General features: G+C 39.3%; 1 protein-coding gene across 3 annotated transcripts in view; it reads right to left on the bottom strand.

Annotated features, from left to right (window-relative positions):
* The window catches only part of LDAH (lipid droplet associated hydrolase), a 126,790-nt gene that overhangs the window by 97,634 nt on the left and 9,157 nt on the right, over positions 1-19,999 (bottom strand). The gene's annotated exons all lie outside the window — the stretch shown is intronic.

The raw sequence follows: 19,999 nt of genomic DNA, 5'->3' as shown, positions 1-19,999 counted from the left end.
GGAACCTAATATCAAAGCCCAACATAGAGTAAATCTCCTTTTCCACCAGAGGTCAGTCAACTCCCTTACCTATCCTATCACTTTATAGATTTATGAAAATTGGGCAAAGAAACCCTCAGAGTTTATAAAAATATCACAAAGACTACAGCAAATATCACTTGATCCAGATGTCAGCCCTTCAAAACAGGTATGTGGTATTCTGACAATACAAAGGTCTGTACTGACCCTAAAAGTAAGGATGATTTTATTTTAAGTTCATGGGACTAGATTTTTTTCTGCTTGAAACTTCATATACTTGCTGACCTTTTCCACACAGCTTGAGAAGCTCTTTTCTTTTCAACCCCTGAGCTCTAGATCCACAGGAGAATCTGTCCTCCCTCAGCTTTAGAGAGAACTTCTCAAAAGAGGCTGGTGTCTAAATGAATCCAGCTTCCCCTAATACAGCAGATCACATTGCTCTAAATCCACTGTTTAACAGTGACATCATGTACCACTGTTGAAGTGGAAACTGTAATACTGTCCCAAAGATAAGAACATGCATAGGTAGGGATTTCAGCATTTCTGAACAAAATTCTAATCTCTACTCCTCCTTTTATACTTTCTTGTTTGGGTATCAGCAGTGACTTCAGTTGGAGAGTAAATCCATATGAACAGGAAGCAGATTGTTTTCCAGTTCCTACAGGATGCATAAAAACTCCACAAAGACATAAAAACATATAACTTCTCTCAATTTATTAATTTTCCAGAGTAGTTCCACTGATTTCTTTTATCATTTAGACACCTGGAAAACTACCTATCATGGCTAGGTTCATTCAGTAACAGGTTTTTCACTCACATACTAGGCAATTCTTCATTTGGATATCATGAACAGCAAAAGGCATGTAAAAAGGCATTCACATTCCAAAAATAACACAAATATATTGCTGAAAGGGTATGAGAGAAAAAAAAACCAAAAAGTAACATTGTGTAAACTCCTTTATATGAGTCCAACTGTAATCACAGAGGCTGAGCTGTAGTATTGATAGTGACAGAGAAGAAGAATTGGAGCTGTAATCAAATCAGTACTTGTGGAAACTGTGTGGGGAGATATAAATTAGATTTATTCCACTTCTCCTTTTCTGTAGTGGATGTTTTCATTTTGCCTTCTTTTACTTCAACCCTTTTGCTCTCCAGATAATACACGTCATGGTTTAAACCCTAGCCAGACAGCTTGTTCACTCACTCCCAGTGAGTGATGCCGGGCTGACAGCAATGGAGGCCCCCCCCCCCCGCCATGGCTCTCCCCTTCCCCGCTCCCGGAGGAAAAGGGAGGAGGATCGAAAGGGTGCAACTCCTACGGGTTGAGACAAGAACAGTCCAGCAACCAATGTACAACACAAATCACCACCGCTAACACCAACGACAACAATGATAAGAGAAAATAACAAGGGAAGAGAATACGATACCACCAGCCAAGAAAACAAGTCCCACCCAGAAGCCCGTGTCCTTCCGGGTAACTCCCAGTTACCCCCCACCCTGGGCATGACGTACTGTGGTATGGAATACCTCCTTGGCTAGCCTGGGTCAGGCACCCCATCTCTGCTTCCTCCCGGCTTCCCCTCCTCCCTGGCAGAGCATGAGCCTCACAAAGTCCTTGGTCAGGGTAAACATCACTTAGCAACAACCGAAAACATCGGTATCACCAGCACTGTTCCCAGGCTGGAAGTCAAAACACAGCACTGCACCAGCTAACACAAAGGAGAAACATGACTGCTACTGCTGAACCCAGGACAACACAGTAAGTTCATTGCTCTCCCAAGAGGTATTCCCTCAGCCCAGGGCTTCTGAACACAGCCTACACCTCACCATGGAGCAGCAGTGCACCAGGCACCCAAAGCCATTGCCAGCACTGACACGTTAGAAGGAGCTGGTGCCATGGTTCAACCAGAGATGACATACAGGCAGAAGAGGAAAGCTTTCCACTCTAGGTAACATATCATTGATGTTTCACCCTTCACATATATAGAAAAAGTATCTCTGATGGTTTTTAAATCTTAATAATATTACTGATCTTATTACTGCAATAAATAATAGTAAAATATCTTATTGTAATTAATAAAACCATAACATTATTTTTACTGGAATACACAGACTGCAGGGAGAGAGGAGGGAGAAAAACAACCAACCAACCCAACCAAAACACCAAAACCCAAACCCCAGAGTAAGTTGTTGCATATATTAACTCCAAAATGCATGACCAAATTTTTGCAAGCTGATTTCCAGAAAAACAACTTAAAATTCACAGGGGTCACACCCCCACACAACTACATCAAAAATATGCAATACAGAGGGCCCGAGAGACAATAAAATAAAATCTAAGCATCATCTGTCAAGCTCCTTGGATTGATGTTACATAAAGGAAACTTGTCTTTCAGCAGGGTTGAAGATGAAAGTAGCAGCAATCCAAAACAAAGTGTGTCTTTTGTAGTACAAATGATCATAATGTTTTGGCACTATGCTTAGTCCAGGAATATAACGCAATTAGGTGTTTTGAGATCAAGGAATCACTAACTTAATCTCAAACCCAGCCTTTTTTCTTTAGTATTTTCTCTCCTTTAATAATGAAAAACAAGGAAAGGTGGAGAAATCGCAAGAGCTGTCTTAGACATTTCAGTGCTTTGTCCCATCATCAGCCAGGTGAATCAAACATGTAAATATTCTCAGGATTCAGTCATCAGCTGAAGAGCAGTGAAGTAAGAACTGCTTATGAACAGTGAGACTTTGCATCCAACACTATACAAAGCTCAAGGCACTCGTTACTTTATTGAGGGAAAGGGGATTTTTATTCTGTAATAAATGTGATGTGCATTTTAAGCAGATAAAATTGAAATCTATGAACACAAAAGAAACCCCTTTCCCTGCTCTTCATAAGCATCTGCTCATGGTAAAAGCCATTCTGAGGGGTCAGCTGTTAGAGCTGCTACTGATACTTTAAAATGCCTTGAAGGGGTATGAATGAGAACCGCTGGCACAAATGGAAAGGAAAAATCAATTATTTTAACAGCAAAGATTTCTACAGAGATATCACCATGTGTAAAAAAGCCATACATTTATTCTTTATTGGACTTTCAGTTTCAGAGTTATTCCAGATTCTCTTTGACCTAAGTAAATGCAAATTAATAGTCCCTGCTCTTGAAAGCTTGTATCTACAATATTTATAAGTGAGAATGTTTTATCTCCTAATACAGCTCTGCAAAGTCAGACATTTTATATGTTTCTACTTTAGTTGCTCACTTCAAAATACTTTAAGGGGAACAAAAAACTTGAACAGATAAAGATTTTTTTTCATACAACAGAGTTCGCATAACTGCTAATGGAAATAACCAGGGCTTAATAAATACAGCAGTCTGCAGCCAACAGTATTTTGGGCTCATCTACTGCAGTTGAAATGCTGTTCAACTAAACTATTTTATTTTATAGAAAGAGAACTACCAGGTTCATCATGAAGGCACCCAGTAGTACTCATTTGGGCATTCTAAGGACTTCCTAGTACATCAAACCAAAACTGCCCATGTTCTTTCATTCTTTTTTGCAGTGTTAACCTCCATGATTTAAAAGTTGTTACTCCAGTTATTTGAATACCACATCAATCCTCAGATACCTCAGGGCACCTGAATCATTCAGGCATACCAGCAAATCTCAAATTGCAGTCATTTGAACCAAAGAGCCCATCTTAAGCGGTTCCTCTCAACTGTGCTTAATTTTCCACAGTGTTTACGTTGTTTCAGAACTCTTAAACAGTAGCTGTAAATGGTGACAGAACAGAAAGACACAAAACTACAACACACTGCATATTAGCTTAATTTGCAAAAGACTTCTAAGCATATCATGGGAAGAGTATGTCAAAAGGACAACTTTCACAATGACTACAAATACAGCAGTGATGCTTTATTCGGTATACTTGTAAGTTTCAGTAACCAAAGCATGCCTGCCACCTTCCCTGTAAAACATGTAACACACAACATTTCAGTTATTCTACATTAAGCTCAGAGTATTTCCATTTTAAACTTGAAGATGAAAATCCACTTCTTCCTTTTCCAATCTGTCCCACCCACAGCTAAAGCAAAATGGTACAGAAAAACTGACTGGGCAGAGGAGTAACTTTGAGCTACACTGGGAGGCAAATATTCACCCCTTCTACATACTACAGATACAGGCTTTTGAGAACTGGAACTATTACTCTTTAATCATCCATAAATGATCATAAAAATATGAAAAATTTCAAACACTTTCTTGTTAATGCTTTTTCCATCAAAACAAGATTTTAAATTCCAACTGCTTCCTTACTATGAAGGCATCTAACAATGGTGAGAAAACAATTCGTACAAACTAAATATCTGCCCAGGATATCACTACTTTTATCATGATTTCACATAATTTCCTACACAATGTATTATAAAGTCAAACTTGGCCTGTCTTAAAATTAAATACATACTAGTATTTGAGATGCTGCACTTACAAAAAAAGTTTAGGCTTGTGAAGTTTAAACTTACATACAGTGCACTTCAATTCTCTTAATTCTGAATGTAAAACAACAAACACTCATTTAAAAAGTCACAGACCATGGCTGCTCCCCAAAAGCTGTGACAACTTTTGTGGCTTTCAAATGGCCAATCATTTTGAATTCTTCTGCAACAGAAACTATTAATGTAAGATATAAACTATAATTAAGAGAACACTATCATTAGATAACACTTTGCAAAAGTAATTCCCAGACTTACTGAGGAATGTACAATGTAAACCACACCAGCAAAATGCTTCAAGTTAGGAACAAAGATATACACCAGAACATGCAAGAAAAAGCCTTCTGTCCAGAAAAGAACAAGCTGAAAACACATATAACTTACTCAAATGAAATCGAGACAAAACCAATTGAAAACAAAAATAAAACAAAACCAACTCTTAGCAGTTTTTGGGAGGGGTATTTAAATTGAAAAGGATTTATTTAGGTAGTTTATAGCGAACACCAAGAGTGGTGGGGAGTGAAGCTCAGGAGCATGAAGCTAAATCATCCCAAACAGCAATGAGGTTTCTTGCACCTTGTTTTGAAACAAGCTTTTGGGTTCTGTGCACTGTCCTGCAAAATGCTCCTCAGTAATTTCAGTTGTGTCTCCAGGAGTCTGACCATCCACGATAGTAGCTGGCATTCAGCTGTGGCGCTTCATGTACTTCTCTAGCAGTTGCTTTCTGCTCTGGGACTGCAGCAGGACAATAAATAAAGGCAGCTACATGAACAGAAGAGGAATACACAGCCAACAGTAGGTTTACAGAGAACTTTTGAGGAACTGGAGAATATGCCAGCGATTACCATGAGTTTAATTTCAGAAGTAATCCACAGTTTCAGAATTAAGCATGCATGCTGCAGTATTTACATGATAATCTCCTGCAATAAAACCAAATGCAGATTTTTATTTTTTAAAAACCCAAACAACTGAGCAGCCATAAATCAAATTTGAACTCCAAAGGCACACAGCAGGACCACACAGAAAACATTTTTGTGGCAATGATTTTCACTGCCTCTTCGCAGAGCTGCCAAAGCTTCCCACTCCAGCTCGAAAAGCCCAAATGACATGTTCCTCGCTCAAGGAAACTTAATCTGCCTTTGGCATCTGACCAGCCACCATGGAAGAAGATGCAACTCCCCTATGTTAATGAATGGAAAGCAGCCCACGCAGATGTCAAAAAGATTTAAACGGAGCATGTAAAAAACACAATGATGTTCTCACACTTGGGAAAAAACTGCAGAAAATGACACCATGGCTGATGATCAGGCCTTAAAAGGAAACACACGCAGGTTTCTCTGACACGCAGGGTTAAGGGATTTCAAATAAAACATGTCAAATAACATTTGAATTATCATCATAAACTCACAACAATTAAGCTTTCACCTGTTTGCATGTCTAGAGGACTAGCATTCTTTGTCCTGTACACCATTTATAGTCCATACACTAGAGGAGCAGCATCAGCCAAAGAACAAACAATTACAAGAACATTATGTAGAAACACATGTGAAAACTGTTTGATCCTTTCTGACTCTAGAATCATGGATTTGGCTGGAAAACACCTTCATATATTTCCTTGGGTTGTGAAAATAAGGAATCTCAAAAGGATTCAGCCAGGTGCCTGTAACATAGCTTATTAGAGAGGTTTTTCAAGAACATTTCACATTTTTTCCCCTGTACTTTCCCATATACAGTTTTTAGTTTGATACAGCAATTAAACTTTATATATAGGATTTTATAATACACATTCTTTATATGCAGTTTGCAAAGCAAATAATCTTGTCTGTTCTCTAACACTGCTCCACCTTTAGGACAAATGCGGGTTTATTTACCTCTAAAGAAATCCCATGATAGTCTAATAAACCCAAATTAATGTAATACAGCTGGTCCACATAACAACTGTGCTCTGAAGCCTGAAGTGAATAAAAATTCCCTACTACAAACTGTGACAATACATGCTTTTTTTCTCACGTGAATCATTAACAGCATCTGCCCAGGCAGGTAAGATACAAAAGTCCGAAATCCTGCTTTTACCACTGCAAACCTAGTGGACTTTGTAAGTGATAGTGCAAGAGTTATAAAGTCCACAGATATATTTCAACAGTTACCTCTAATGTCTCAACCAGGTAAAACAGGTACTTAAATAAAACAAAAAACCTTTAATTTTTTTTTTTTTTTTTTAAGATGTCTGTAAACTAATGGTTTTGGAAGGGAGTTAAGATTGAGATTTAAAACTGAAAAAAAATGAGTTCATAATAGCTTCTTTTTCACATTTTTTATAAGTTGAAACCAGGATTTCCTAGTGCTTACACATAAAAACTTTTTGCTCCATTTTCCTCAAAGCAAATGAAAAATTAACACATTTAATGAGGCGTCCTGGTACACAAATACACAGTCTCTTAAACATCGACTTAAGGAGATGAAGACAGATTTAACTACTTTTAACAGCCCAGGTGTGGTTGGTCTGTCTGATCCAATCCATTCTACAACTGATGCTGGCAAAGAGGTTGCACCAAGCTCTGAGCTGTGTCTTGAAACCCCAGCGGGAATTTGTTTTGCTGGCTTAGGGTCTAAAGCAGAGCTGGACCAGCAGAAAATAAACCTCCGTCTGAAAGAAAGGGGGAGAACAAAGGAACTGTGCAAAGGAACACGAGACTTGATGTGAAATGGGTTCATAAGAAAGCCTATGAAATGTCTGAACAACAGCACACACCTAATGAGACAACATTAGCAGGAAAAAGACAAAGACAAGACAAACAACTCAAAACCAAGATAACCACAAATTATTTGTTTTGTGCAGATAAACAGCTCTGCAGATTTGATCACTTCTGAATAACATACAAGGAGGAAGAAAACAACACAATCACAAGGTACCAGAAAGTACATTTCCAGATTCATATCCAAGATTCCCCTGTGCTGTACCACTGGTAAGAGTTATAAAAAAACATAGGTTTGGGGGATTTGGGGTTATTAGGTTTTTGGGTTTGTCTTTTCATTTTTATTTATTTATTTTTTTTTTTTTTTACAGATTTTAGAATAAAATGACATATGGGGCACAAAGAGCAAAGAAGAACACAGAATCACAGAATAGTCATAGTCAGGGTTGGAAAGAACCGCCAGGGATGGAGCATTCACAACCTCCCTGGGCAACCCATTCCAGTGCCTCACCACCCTAACAGGAAAGAACTTCTTCCCTATATCCAATCTAAACTTCCCTGTGTAAGTTTGAACCCGTTACCGCTTGTCCTGTCACTACAGTCCCTAATGAAGAGTCCATCCACAGCATCCTTAAAGGTTCCCTTCAGATACTGGAAGGCTGTTATGAGGTCTCCATGTAGCCTTCTCTTCTCCTTCTGACCAGCCCCAACTTTTTCAGCCTGCCTACATACGGGAGGCGCTCCAGTCCCCTGATCATCCTCGTGGCCCTCCTCTGGACTTGTTCCAACAGTTCCACGTCCTTTTTATGTTGAGGACACCAGAACTGCACACAATACTCCAAGTGAGGTCTCATGAGAGCAGAGGAGAGGGGCAGGATCACCTCCTTCAACCTGCTGGCCACCCTCCTTTTGATGCAACCCAGGATACGGTTGGCTTTCTGGGCTGCAAGCGCACACTGAAGCTGGCTCATGTTTAGTTTCTCATCAACCAACACCCCCAAGTCCTTCTCTGCAGGGCTACTTTGAATCTCTTCTCTTGCCCAACCTGTAGCTGTGCCTGGGATTGCTCTGACCCAGGTATAGGACCTTGCACTTGGCATGGTTAAACTTCTTAAGGCTGGCACCAGCCCACCTCTCAAGCATGTCAAGGTCCCTCTGGATGGCATTCCTTCCCTCTAGCTTATCAACTGAATCACATAGCTTGGTGTCCTCAGAAAATCTGCCAAGGGCCCGCTCAATCCCACTGTCCATGTCATCGACAAAGATGTTGAACAAGACTGGTTCCAACACTGGTCTGTAAGAAACAACACTCATTACTGGTCTCCAGCCGGATATTGAGCCATTGACCACAACTCTTTGCATGTGGCCATCCAGCCAGTTCTTTATCCACCGAGTGGTCCACCTATCAAACTGATGTCTCTCCAATTTAGAGACAAGGATGTCCTGCAGGATAGTGTTGAATGCTTTGCACAAGTCCATGTAGATGATGGCAACTGCCCTGCCCCTGTCCATCAGTTCTGTGGCCCCATCATAGAAGGCCACCAAATTGGTCGGGAAGCATTTCCCCTTAGTGAAGCCATGCTGGCTGTCACCAAGCACTCTGTTGTTTTTCATGTGCCTTAGCATGCCTTCCAGGAGAATCTGCTCCAAGATTTTGTCAGGCACAGAGGTGAGACTGACTGGTCTGTAGTTCCCTGGATCATCCATTTTCCCCTTCTTGAAAATGGGGGTTATATTTCCCTTTTTCCAGTCATTGGGAACTTAACCTGACTGTCATGATTTCTCAAATATGATGGCCAGTGGCTTAGCAACGTCATTTTTCAGCTCCTTCAGGACCTGCAGATGGATTTCATCAGGTCCCATGGACTTGTGCACATTCAGATTTTTAAGATGGTCTCGAACCAGTTTCTCTCCTACAGTGGGCCCAAGGTCTTCATTCTCACAGTCCCTGCATCTGCCTTCTAAGACTTGGGTGGTGTTGTCAGAGCATTTGTCAGTGAAGACCGAGGCAAAGAAGTCATTCAGAACCTCAGCATTCTGCAAATCCTGCATAGTTAGTGTCCCGAGAGCTTCCTGAGGGAGCCTACGGTGTCCTTCGTCTCTCTTTTATTTGCTACGTACCCGTAGAATCCCTTCCTGTTATCCTTAACATCCCTAGGCAAGTTTAATTCTAACTGGGCCTTACCTTTCCTAACCTGGTCCCTAGCTTCCCAGACAACATCCCTGTATTCTTCCAAGGCTGCCTGTCCTTGCTTCCACTTTTTAAAAGCCTCTTCTTTCCCCTTTAAGTTCCCTCCTTATCCATCCATGGAAGCCTCCTGGCCCTCCTGCTGCACTTCCTTCTAGTCAGAACACAACACTAAGCTTGTAGCATGTGATCCTTGAATATCAACCAACAGTCTTGGGCCCCCCGCCCTCTAGGGCTTTATCCACGGAATCCTACTCAGCAGGTTCCTGAAGAGGCTCTTTTGAAGTCTGCTCTCCTGAAGTCCAGGTCAGTGAGCTTGCTGCATGCTCTTCTCACTGTCCTGAAGATCTCTAATTTGACCATCTTGTGATCGATATAACCAAGGCTGCCCCAGAGCATCACATTTCCAACAAGCCCCTCCCTGTTGGTGAGCATGAAGTCAAGCCTGGCACCTCTCCTTGTCAGCTCCTCTATCACTAAGAGAAGGCTGCAAGAACAGACATATAAGACCTAAAACTTAAAGGTGTAAGGCATTATGCATGTACTACTATATATTTATTTATTCCTATGGAGGTTTTTTAAATCCACCAAGGATAACCAAGTTCTGTTTTCAAAAATGGAAACTGGGACAATGATCAAATCTTCCACTATGCCCATAAAAGGAAAACAAGAGCAAGAACTGACTTACTGAACTTGTAGCTCTAGTGTTTTCCATAATCTAGATATTGAACATAATAGGTCAAATTTATTTCCAATATAACGTCAATGATCCACAGGAGTTACTGCTGGGACAGAAATGAGGCCATGTGTTAAATAGAATTTGAAAGCAGGTATTTATTTTTTGTTATTTTCAGAGATAACTATGTCAAAATATTTAATAACAACGCAAATCTATATCAGCTCACATACTTCTGGTAGCAGCTGCCAGGAAGCGAGAAGTGTATTATACACAGGTGCTGTAGCTTTAAACATTTTAACTGCATTCTTTGTACACAATGCACATGGAAACACTGGATTTCCTTCATAGGTAGGTCCTTCAGCAAGTAATTTTTCTTTCCCCACTGAAGAGAATGTCTTCTCACATGAAGAGAAACAGATATTTTTTAAAATAGTCAAATCAAGCTAAATACCCTAGAACACAACTTTTCCACAACTCTGCCAACTCCAGCCTCTGCATGCTGCAGGAGAGGTATCACTTCCTCCCCTGATTATGCTGCATGCAGCCAGGCAGGAAGGATCCATGCTGAAAACAGCACCTCATTAGCAGGAAGAGGACACTGAGAGAAGGCTGCGGATTGAGAAAACTTCAGCAAGTCACTTCAGTAAATCACATCTGCCACACAGATTTTGTGGGGTGAAATACTGTCAAGCACAGTTGGATGTTTAACCATCCTGTCATTACTCTGCCTCCTGAAACTTAACAAGCTCGACTGTGCCAAGCCCCCATCAGAGGTACTTCTGGAGCACTGGGAAATTCAACAGAAGTGGCATATTTCAAGCCTAGCTCTCACACAGAGGCTCCTCTCTGCATGAGGAAGATTTTTAATGAAAGATATTTTTTTTCTTTTCTAAAGACAATGGAAGCTGGTGGGCTGACCCAGTAAACAAAGCACAACTGTCAGCATATTTTAAAATATTAGTCACAAGCAAGTAGTCCATAAGCAGCAAGAATAATGGAGAGCAGTGTCCTAAGAATTGACTTTTCTAATATATAATATGGGATAGAACAAGCTTACACCTCTCCTTCAGGGACATACCTGCATGTGTGTCTTCTAGTCAAACTTTTTTTTTTTTTATGCTTTTCAGTCCCCTGTCAGAAAAATCAGGGTAAAATTGATCAGTGTATTCAAAGTTTTATGGAGGTTCAGAGTAGAAATCAAATAGGTACAAATTAGTGTGATCCCCCAAGAATAATATGCTCAGGGAAACAAACAATTTTGCTCAGCAAAATAAAAGAACCTTGGTGTGAGCTGAGACAGCCCATCCTATTGACAAGTCCTCAAGCACTTGACTGAGATTTCATTATTCCCGGTTTATGACAAATAAACAGACCAAATAATCTATGCATAAAAATTAAAGTATTACTAACCACTAGGAACACCACCAATTAACAGAACCTTATACACATTACCACCTGAGAAAATATGTGGTCAGCTGAAAATAAGACTGATCTCATAATTAAGCAATAAATATTCATGCTAGAGGTAAAAAAATGGCTAGAAAAGTTGAAAGGGACAAAGTGCCTTTGAAAGTATCAGAAAGATAGGCTCAGTGGATATTTGTTGTGTTCTTTTGCTCCTGTTCAAGTATAAATTTACAAAATATAGTCTATGTATCCCATGCAAGCCTGGGAATTAAAAGTGTTCTGCTGTGTTTGTGTCTCACTGAACTAGAAAGCTATGTTCTAACTTAACCTGCTCATACCCTGTAGTCACAGGTGAAGAGTGGGGTTGATTGAAGAATAGGGTGGATTGAAGAATGGCATTGACTGGAGAATAGGGTTGTAAATAAGTAACCTCAAGAACCCTGGGCTTTGTTTGCAACTACAGAGAAAACGAAATTTACTAAGATAAGCTTTGCCAAAACCACCTGGTGGTTACTGATATGACAGATCCTAAAACAAAGTGATGAAGAAATAACCACCAGGGGTCCAAAAGCCCACTACATCTTTGTATGCATACAGGAGGCATTGTCTAAGAATGTAAATGTAATGTATGTGATCTAATGAATATGTATGTTTAAGGACAATATAAGCCACATAAACCACAGCCTGGTTGATGCCTGGGAGAGACACGCTTGGAGGAGCTATCTCCTATGTCTCCCAGTGCCGCAATAAAGAATACCTGCTTCTTGACTTAAAATTTTGTTGGCGAGTTCCTGGAGTTTTCTCCAAATCATAGGTAAAGGGGAAAATATGAAGGGGAAAACATTACCTTGCTCTGCATAGACCCTTTTACCTGGATTGCCACACTACACAAAATTCTAACTCTACAGTGTAGTCTGTTCTCACTGACTGCTTTTATACCACCTACTGGAGAGTAAGAAAGCTCCTTTCCCACTGTCTTTTTTTTTTTTGTATTGGGGGGGGGGGGGGGGGGGCAGAAGAAAACCACAAATTCTTCAGGTCAAAATCTAAGAACTCAGGGTCAAATGCAAAGAATTGGCAGCTTCATCTGGAATTTCAGTGTAAACAAAAGCAGAAAGCACCAGGGAGAGGCATTCTCAGTGAATCACTACTACCTGGTGTGAGTGGTAGGGTACCAACTCCTCCCAGAGAAGGCTCAATACTGAGCATGTGAATCCACATGTATGTGCTGCATGTTGCAGATCAACACCATAATTTAACAGCAGAAAGTTCAGCAGCAAGTCCAGCTGAAGGAACTCCCATCTCCTGCCTTGACTGTCATTCCCACCCCCAATTATACAGGCACAACTCTGTGGGGCCATTCTGCAACCCCAAACAGGGAACTGTTCCAGCTTAAAAAAGACTCCAGGAATAATGTATGCATTTATTTAATTCACAGCATGATCTCTCCAACTATTGTTCTGGCAGAACCAAAGGTGGAGTGGCACAGTGCAAAGGGAACAGGAATACCTTATGCCAGTATTGTTGACAAACATTTTGGATTGTGAAATACTGGCCTTAAGAAACTTTCTAAGTGCTCCAAGCATTGATATTTTAGATTTCTAGTGCCTGGTAGGTCTTAATATACACAGTTCAACTTTCACACTACTTTAGTCTCAGCAACATCTGCTTTATACCTTACCTGATAGTTCTAAAAGCTACCTGAATGCACGAGCTTTATGAACAGCCTGCACCAGCCACCCAGTCTCTTTACAGGTTGCCCAAATCCTAAGAGAGGTTCTACTACTTAGGTTTCACCTGCTAATTAATAAAAGCAGGGAATGGTAGAGACTTCCCAGGAAGACTCCGATTATGGGATGCTGGTAACATAAGTCTTAACACAGGCAGGTGGGACACAGGGAAAGACAATCCTGACAATTTTAGGAACACGAGCTAGCTTTCCCAGATCCAGTCTGAAAAGCAGCCCAGCAGGCAAGTAACACATTCAAAGCACCAAGTGGTTGCTTCAAGTCCTACACTGTAGTTGTGCAGAAAAACGCCCCCGGAAAAGAGCAGAGAGTTTCTCCTTCTCCCTCCATGAAAGGGATGCAGATTCACTGTCATTCTCTCATGGCTAACTCACAGTCAGGCAGGATGCTTTACTGTGAATAGTCTGCTCAACTATAACATTTTCAGGGCTAAGTTCAATTCCAAGCAGCACAAATACCACATAACAGATGACTAATGCTCCTGCTAAGCTAGTATGCAAAAGAGGAACCTTTCTTAAATAGAGTAACTGTGCAGACACAGAGAGGCCACCCTGCTCAGCTGTTTGGATATAAACATCCACCCTGGGACAGAATTCTAGATGCAAAATTGAGACTTCTTTTGTTCCTGCTGATTAGCTACATGTGACTAGATGCCATTCTGAGCTGCATAATCCTCCACCTGCCTTGTTTGGTTGGAGTCTTGGCTCCCTTGACAAGACTCTTGATTCCCTAGACCAGGTGTGTTAAATAACATCATCTTCATTTTTGAGCACCTAAATTTCCCTTCTTCTCTGCTCTGTTGGTTCAGCTGGGGATGGACAACAGCAGCACTGCTTTACATGGGAAAGTACGGTCAAAATAAGCAAAGGAATAGAACCCATGCAACTTCTGGTATCTTAACACTAGTAGAGGTAACTGAAGGTAAAGAAAGTACAGTATTAATACGATGGAAAATATACATCCACACAGGAAACAGCTTTTTCAGCTTCAATTTTAAGTCAACAAAAGTATATGATACAGGATTGAGCAAAATAATGTGCAAGTAGTTATGTAACCCAGCATCCTACGTAGCAGGAACACCAGCGCAGTTATACTCTATGACTTTCATCTAAAAATGTTCATTGCATCTACAAGCATTACTTAATTCCAAGCACCAAAATCAAAAGTTAAAGAAATTATTTCTTTAATAAAGACTTGAACTATTTAAATGTGATTATGTCCTTTGGGATATTTAGCGATGTACATCAGATAGTTATACATCCTGGCACAAGAATGTCACATAATCACTAGGATTGGAGCTGCCCACGGAGCTCCAATCCAGGAGAAGTAGTATTTGTTGTCTCAGTCTATGCACATGTGTTTTTATTGTTACTTACTTAGTGTTAGCTGACTGTAACTGAATGCTAGTTTAGAGACTTGGGTGATAGATTATTTAAGTGTTGCAAATGTGAAGGAAGAAGATTTGTTTGGTGGTTTGGTCACAAGTTGTGAGGATGACTGGCCATCTAATGAAAAAAAGCATAGTGGAAAGGTTGGGAACAGAAGCCCTAGCACTCCAACCCTTACATTCTCTGCTCTAACTGAACTTCCTTTATTTCACTCCTCCTAACACACGTAAAAGGCATTTTTATGATCCTCAACAACCAACATAACTGATAAATCACTGTCACATGAATGGTCTTACAAAATTAATTTTTTGTTTGTTTATGCATATAGTAGAGAAACAGTGAGTGCTTACCTAGCTATTCAGATGACAGCCTAAAGCCTGGTAGTACACAGCATATCTGGTTATTTTAGCAAAAAAGCTTTCAAATAAACCCACTGTATTTTTGTCTAATCTTTAAAACAGCTCCCTCTTCTGGAATATTCTTTTCATACTATGTTTAAGTACCATACTTCATTCCTTACCAGTTTTTCATTCTATTTGGTTCGTAACACTCAAACCCAATTTCACTGTTAAGGTGCTTACTATGCAGTATGGCTGTGAAAGGAAGGGGAGACAGGTACCTTAAATTACAGCTCTTGAAAGAGTGGATAATTTTAATCAAGTATTAGATTACCTAAAGTTATCCATATACTTATCTTTACTACCTTACCCATATACTTATCTTTATTACCTTTTTAAAGGCTGCAGCAGCAGCTAGAGCAGACTGCCCAGGTATTCTCACAGCCAAGTTTTGATTATCTCCAGAGCTGGAGACTTCACAACGTCTCAGACTAACTAAGCTCTCAGTAGGCAGAAATGCTCATGGCAGTGCCCAGCCCTAGCTACTGATTATATAAAGTAGCCAGGAATTTATGCTCCTTATTTTAGCATCTTAATTAGGTGTTTAATATTAGGCTGGATAAAACTGGGCCTTATAGCTCCTTTCTGAGCTAGGTGACATGGACTCATCCTGACTCTATTAAAAAAAAAAAAACAAAAACAAAACAACACAAACCCAGACCCAAAGCAAAACACAAGCAAAAAACAAAAAAAAAAAAAAAAAAAAAAAAAAAAAAAAAAAAAAAAAAAACAACAAAACAACACAAACCCAAAACAAACCACAGGAGAGCTCTGATAATTACAAAACTGCAGAGGTAAAAGATGAGGTAAGGTTGGACATTTTTTCCTACTGCTGATGCTCTGGCACTATTCAGTCAAAAAATGAAAACAAACCTCACAAACCACAAAACCAGAAGAGGAAAACAGGCAGCTTTTACTGCCTAAAGCATTCAAATAGAACAGGTTCTCAACTTTGTTTACAAAATTGTTGCTGGAGTTCATTCAGGGATTGTGAGAGCAGAGCATATAGAGCAGAATATGACCCAGAACCTACATATCCCCTTGCCCAAGAGGTAAAAAAAGTCTTCTTACCTCTTAAGCTAGCTGTCCATTGGAAGCAGCATTTGTCTTTCCTCCATCTGTACTTTAAAGGCAAACGCAGAACACTGCTGACATAAAAAGTAGTGTCTGAAAGGATGGGTGTGCCTTCCTTGAGTATCTCAAAATCAGAATTTGCTTCACGGTTTTGATCTATCTTCTTTTTATTGATCTAATTACACATTAAGTACCAAGATTCATACAGGATTCTGGATTACATTCTGACCAACGCTGTCAGAAGCTACAAACTGCAACCTAATCTGCCGATACAATGAGTCCTTACTAGATCCTTACTAGTTCTTGTGGAAGAATGGTTACAACATACAGATTACATAGTAACAAGAGCATTTCATCACATGACTTCTGTGCAAACCAAAGCACATTCTAAAACCAACTGAAGAAAATTGGAGTAAGTATGCTTTACACAGTTTATAGAATGAAGAAATAAATTCTTTTAGTACTAAATAAACCCCTTGGTCTCAGGGGTGAGAGTAGACTTCTGAAGAGCTATTCATACCCGTGACTGCTGAGCAGAGTGAATAATAAATAACTTTAAAAAAGCTATTTTATTAGGAACTAAAAAAAAATCAAATACAAATAAACTAAGCTTCAGGAACATATCATTAGTTTTAGTACAAGTAATTATTATATAGTGATCCTTAATATAACTTCTGTCATGCAAATGTTGAGGGTGACAATTGTTAGGTGTAAAAACAGCAGATGAAGACAAAGCCAGACAATATACTGAAAGCTTTTCAGAGTCCCTAGATTACAGACAAAAATAGAGCTTCAAAGACTTTAAAACTAACAGGAAGTCTCACTTTAAAGACCTGTCATAACCCAAGCAAACTGTTTATACTATCTTAACTGCTGAAAAATACTCAAGTACTCTCCAAGTGACAACAGTCTTGTTGATGTAAGTGCATGTAACTACTCCTAGGAGAAGATGGGAATCCAAGCCCCCGCTTTCTCTTGTGCGGAAAACCAGAAGCAGCTCCTGACTCAAAGAATTAGCTCAGGAGATGAAATCTTTCTACTTCAAAAAAAAGTGTCTGGTTAAGTTCTCATAGGCCTCAAATATGATCAAGTCACTGCATGAGTTGGTAAAATAAGGTGATCCAATAACCCAGCAGCAATCCAACTGCAAGCAGGCCGATCAAGAAACTTGGCAAGCACAGGGAATACTCTGCATGCATGCCGAAGAACCAAATTCTTAAGTCATTTCTGTATATTAATGAAACTTGTGTAGCAAGCTTTACCACAAAAAAAAAAAATCTTATTTACATTATATATTATCAACCATGAACTAAGCTTCCCAAGTACAAGACTGTAAATAACAAAATTTAACTATCTAGTTTACAACAACGGTAACAAAAATTACAAAGCCTGGAATGAAGGTATTGCAATGCACTCCTGCACTGAAATGCAAAAAAGCCTTGATGTACAGCAAAACTTCACGAGCCAGACAGCACAGTGGTTTTAAAATTTGTACTGTATTTATTTACAAAGTTAAATGTTTCATGAATACACAGACACAAATAGACAGATACTCTTAAAAAACAACATATTCCATTACACTTTGCGGATCCTGGTTTTCAATGAACCCAAGCAATGTTAAACATTGCTGTAGCAGATTTTATACTTCACTGCTAATTTTACACTAAACAAACATTGCAGAAGGGAAAATAGACCTTTACAACATAAGAGGAAAAAAAATAATTCCTGTCCTTTCCATAATACCTACATTTCCAGAAAACCATGGGCCTGATCCTTCAACCGTACACATTTAGTTTTACTCAAGTAAATCTCATAGATTTTAATAGAAAAGAATTCATATGAAGAAAAGGCAACAAATGCATATATTCTGGACTGAGGAAAAATTGGTCCTCTTACACACTAATTACATCAGTAAATACATTATTACTCCTATACAAAGGGTTTGCTTACACAAGATAAAAACGTTATGGATCAAAAAAGTGCACATTAAACAGTTCAACTACTATAATAAGTTTACAAAGACTGCCATTAATAAAAACACTAGGTTGTCATAGTTAAACGGGACTGAGCCCCGCTACACGTTCTGCATCCCAACTGCTTCAAGCAGTGAGCTATCAGTCCTCAGGAGGCAGAATCTTTCCTCATTCAAAGTCAATAGGAATTTTGCCACTGATATTGGAGTAGAAGAATGTTTTGCAGTCGGTTTCATTCTTCTCCCTCCATTTTTTATATTTCTTTTAAGGAAACGGAAAGCCAGACTATAGAGAGAAATCCTCCCCATTATGAAGAAATCTGACTACAAAAACACAACTGAAAAAAAAAGTATATAGAATTTATTTACAAATCTCTTGCAACTTTTGGATTCCAGCAGAAACTGAGAATTTTATCTTTCTCTTCAATACCTATTCCCATGCCTGTTTTGTTTGATTACACATAAACAAAATCATATGCATGAATTTCATTAAGACTGGAAAAATACGTACCAGAGCAGTTTAATACACAGAACAATGTATCATATACAGTAGGACTAACCATGTTCAGTCCAGATCACTGAATATTTGGCTATGCATACTCTCCTTTTTGAGCGAAAGTTGCCCTTGCCTGGATATTCCTTTCCTTGACTTGTACCAAGCTATACTTCTGTCCCTCTCTACTCCATTCCATAAAGAATCCCAACTAGGGATACATGCTTTTTAAGTGTGAAAATTGCTGGACTGCAGAAGGGCTCCACATTTCCTACTCGGGAAGTTACAAAAGCACAAGGGGAATGCTGTCTAATCCTGTTTAGGTACACGAACACGTTGCCAGATGACCCAAATATCTAGATCTGTCCTAAGGCTGTGTATTTTGTGTTGGCAGATTAGACTCCCCTTCAAGGCTATCAGTAGGGGAAAAAAACATCTAATTTATGAGAAGCAAAACTGCATTATCTTATGCCAGGTCCTAGTCAGTTCCCTACCAGACACAGCAAGGAGCCTGGGTAATTTGATTCACTACTGAATTTGGGTACCTAAAAATGAAGATAGCATTATTGTGGTTGCTGTGTTTTTAATTGCTTTCTCAGTGAAAGAACTTCCAGTTTGTTACCAACATAAATCCAAAATAAGAGCAGAATCATAAACCTGCTACATGCAGAAGTTTGCAGACTGTGACGGAAGCACTCTGAATATTTCACTGATGTCTATTTCTGGTCTCTAACCCATGCAGTTAATGTAAAACGTTATCAAGGAGTCCTCACAGAAGTGTGCTGCAGGAAATAAACTCCATACAGCCCTGCCACTACATTAGCTTGCATGAAAAGTTTCTTGTGATTGAATATAGAGCCCATTAATGGCAGAACTCTTATAGTTCATTAACATACTTCATGAATTTAGGACTTCATTAATTTTAACATATGCTAAATGAAAAATGAAAGTTTATAGCTTTCTTTGTAAGATGACCAGATTTAAATGTAACTTGAATTTGGTGAACACTGTATAAGGCTTGCAAATTCATATGCAAAAATCAAAGCAAAAAACCCACTACTATAAAAAAAAAAATTAAAAAAATTCCTGGATTCAGAATTTTTCCTTAATGTTCATCTTTCAGTTGGCACACAGCTGATATTGCACTATCACTTCAACGTGCAAGAAATAAATGGAGAAAGAACAATGGAAATAGAACAAAACAAAAAACCCAATGCAGTCAGCAAAACATCAGCAACAAGTAAATGAGACATCCTTATCTCTCAGTTTTACCTTACAGCAATGTTACAAATACAGATAACATCAATAATCAAATACAACAAAAAAGTTTCACCATTGCAATACTATTATTTTAGGGGGGCTATACGCACAAGACAAATCCTACCACCTCTCTAGAGAGATTTTTGAAATTGAACATACCCTTCCCAATAACCACACTTGCAGACTTAAACAAA

This window comes from Pezoporus occidentalis, unplaced genomic scaffold, assembly GCF_034315485.1.
Source record: "Pezoporus occidentalis ecotype Australia unplaced genomic scaffold, CSIRO_AGI_Poc_V1 ctg206, whole genome shotgun sequence".
NCBI lineage: Eukaryota > Metazoa > Chordata > Aves > Psittaciformes > Psittacidae > Pezoporus > Pezoporus occidentalis.
This window is presented reverse-complemented; position numbering and strand designations above follow the sequence as displayed.